Consider the following 3598-nt stretch of genomic DNA (forward strand, 5'->3'; position numbering starts at 1 on the left):
CTGATAAAGGACTGTTATCCAAAATATACAAAGAATTCTTAAAAATCAACAATAAATAAACAACTCAACCAGAAAGTTGGCGAAATGGGGCCCCTGGGTGGCTCAGTTGGTTAAGCATCTGCCTTCACCTCAGGTTATGATCCCAGGGTCCTGGGACTGAGCCCCAGATAACTGCTCAGCAGGGAGTCTACTTCTTCCTCTCCTTCTGCCCTTCCCCCTGCTTATGCTCTCTTTTTCAGATAAAATATTTTTTTTAAATAAAATAAAAAGTTGGCAAAAGACCTTAATAGGCACCTCACCAAAGAAGATATATAGATAGTAAATAAGAATGACAAAGAACTGAATAGACAGAGCATAGAGGATTTTTAGGACAGCGAAGCCACATGCATACTGGTTTTACCATGTGTCACATTATTAAGCTCCACAGATATAGAGTGTTTTTTTACAAATTAAAGTTTCATGACAACCCTGTGTTGAGCAAGTCCACTGGCAACATTTTTCCAATAGTATTTGTTCATGTTGTGTCTCTTGTGTCACATTTTGATCATTCTTGCAATATTTCAAACTTTTTCACTATTATTACATTTGTCATGGTTAGCTTTGATCAGCGATCTTTGTTTGCTGTTTCTATTGTAATTGTTTTGGACTTCCATGGACTGTTCTCATAGAAGACAGTGAAACTAATCAATAAATGTGTGTGTTCTGACTGCTAGATCAACCGGCTGGTCCTCCAACTCTCTCCCTCTCCTCAGGCCTCCCTATTCCTTGAGATGCAATATTGAAATTAGGCCAATTAATAACCCTACAATGGGGGGCGCCTGGGTGGCTCAATGGGTTAAGCCGCTGCCTTTGGCTCAGGTCATGATCTCAGGGTCCTGGGATCGAGTCCCGCATTGGGCTCTCTGCTAAGCAGGGAGCCTGCTTCCCTCTCTCTCTCTCTGCCTGCCTCTCTGCCTACTTGTGATCTCTGTCTGTCAAATAAACAAAATCTTTAAAAAAAAATAAAAAAATAACTCTACAATGGTCTATAAGTGTTCAAACAGAATAAAGAATCACATGTTTTTCATCTGAAATCAAAAGCTAAAAATGATTAAGCTTAGTGAGGAAGGCCAAGATACGCCAAAAGCAAGTACTCTTGTGTCAAATATTTAACCAAGTTGTGCATACTAGGAAAACTTTTTGTTTGTTTGTTTAAGATTTTTATTTATTTATTTGCTAAAAAGAGAGACAGTGAGAGAAGGAATACAAGCAGAGGGAGTGGTAGAGGGAGAAGCAGGTTTCCTGCTGAGCAGTGAGCCCAATGCAGGGCTCTATCTCGACCCTGGGATCATGAACTGAGCTGAACGTAGATGCTTAACCACTAAGCCACCTAAGTGCCCCTGCTAGGAAAAGTTCTTGAAGGGAATTAAAAGTGCTACTCCAATGAACACATGACTGATAGAGTGAAATAGCTTTGTTGCTAATACGGAGAAGTTCTAATGCCCTGAATAGAAGATCAAACTACCCCAACATTCCCTGACCAAAACCTAATCCAGAGCAAGGTTCTAGCTCTCTTCAAGTCTATGAAGGGTGAGAGAGGTGAGGAAGCTTCACAAGAGAAGTTTGAAGCCAGAAGAGGGTGGTTCACTGTCACAAGTTATCCATAAGATATAGTTTAGATGCTTAATGAAGGTGGCTACGCTAAACAACAGATTTTCAGTGCAGATGAAACAGCCTTATATTGGAAGAATATGCCATCTAGGACTTTCACAACTAAAGAAGAGAAGTCAATGCCTTGCTTCAAAGCTTCAAAGGACAGGCTGACTCTCTTGTTCAGTGCTAATGCAGCTGGTGACTTAAAGTTGAAGCCAATGCTCATTTACCATTCTGAAAATTCTAGGGCCCTTAAGAATTAAGTCTATTAAATCTATTCTGCTTGAGCTCTATAAATGGAACAAAAAAGCCTGGATGGCAACGCATATTTTTACAACATGGTTTACTGAATATTTTAACCCAGTGTTAAGACCTACTGCTCAGGAAAAAAGATATCTTTCCAATATTAATGCTTATTAACAATGCACCTGTCACCCAAAACTCTGATAAAGATGTACAATGAAATTCATGTTATTTTCATACCTGCTAACACAACATCCATTCTGTAGCCCATGGATCAAGGACTAATTTTGATTTTCAGGTGTTCTTATTTAAGATACACATTCTGTAAGGCTATAGCTTCCATTGATAATGACTCCTCCAATGGATCTGGCCAAAGCAAATTGAAAACTTTCTGGAGAGGATTCACCATTCTACATGTCAACAGCAAGACAACTAGAATTAGAAGTGACTGAATTGCTGCAACCTTGTGATCAAACCTGAAGGGCTGAGAAGCTGCTTCTTACGGCTGAATAAGGAGAGCGGTTTCTTGAGATGGAATCTCCTCCTGGTGAAGATGCTGTGAATACTGTTGAAATGATAACAGAGATTGAGACTATTATACAACCTCAGTTGATAAAGCAGTGGCAGGGTTTGAAAGGATTGACTCCAATTTTGAAAGAAGTTCTACTGTAAGTAAAACGCTATCAAACAGCTCACAGGCCACAAAGAACTTGTTCCTGAAGGGAAGAGTCAATCGATGCAGCAAACTTCATTATTGTTTTATTTAAAGAAATTGCCCAGCCATCCCAAAGTTCAACAACCACCATCCTGATCAGTCAGCAGGCATCAACACTGAGGCAAGACTACCCAGCAGCAAAAAGATTATGACTTGCAGAAACATCAGATGATGTTTAGCATTTTTTAGCAACAAGATATTTTTTTAATTAAAGCAGATACACTTTTTTTAAAGATTTTATTTATTTATTTGACAGACAGAGATCACAAGTAGGCAGAGAGGCAGGCCGAGAGAAAGGAGGAAGCAGGCTTCCTGCTGAGCAGAGAGCCCAAAGTGGGGCTTGATCCCAGGACCCTGGGATCATGACCAGAGCCGAAGGCAGAGGTTTTAACCCACTGAGCCACCCAGGTGCCCCTAAAGCAGATACAATGTTTTAAGCTATAAAGCTATTACATACAGAAGAAGCTACAGTATAGTGTAAACATAACCTTGTATGCACTAGGAAACCAAAAAATTCATTTGACTCATTTTATTGTGCTATTTGCTTATTGTGGTGGTTTGGAACTGAACCCACAATCTCTTCAATGTATGCCTGAACTCTGTACAATACTATCATGGTAGATACATGCCATCATACATTTATCAAAACTCATAGGTACAATACCAAGAGTAAACCCTAATATAAACTATGAACTTTGGGTAATAAGGATGTAGGTCTATCAATGGTGATAAATATACCACTATGGATATTGATGGGAAGAGTGCGTGCACAGGTAGAGACAGGGAGTATATGGGAAATCCCTGTGCCTTCTACTTAATTCTGTTGTGAAAATAAAACTTCTCTAAAAAATAATGTGTGTTAAAAGCAAACAAATAAGCCCTAGTCTTCAAGATAAAATTCTCTCTCTAACAAGGTATTCCTGGCACCTCTTGAGGCTGACCTTCATCTATCTCTTCCACCAAATCCCTCTATAATACCATTCATCCACCTATAAAATATTTACTTAG

This window comes from Mustela lutreola, chromosome 6 (genome assembly GCF_030435805.1).
Source record: "Mustela lutreola isolate mMusLut2 chromosome 6, mMusLut2.pri, whole genome shotgun sequence".
NCBI classification, from domain to species: domain Eukaryota; kingdom Metazoa; phylum Chordata; class Mammalia; order Carnivora; family Mustelidae; genus Mustela; species Mustela lutreola.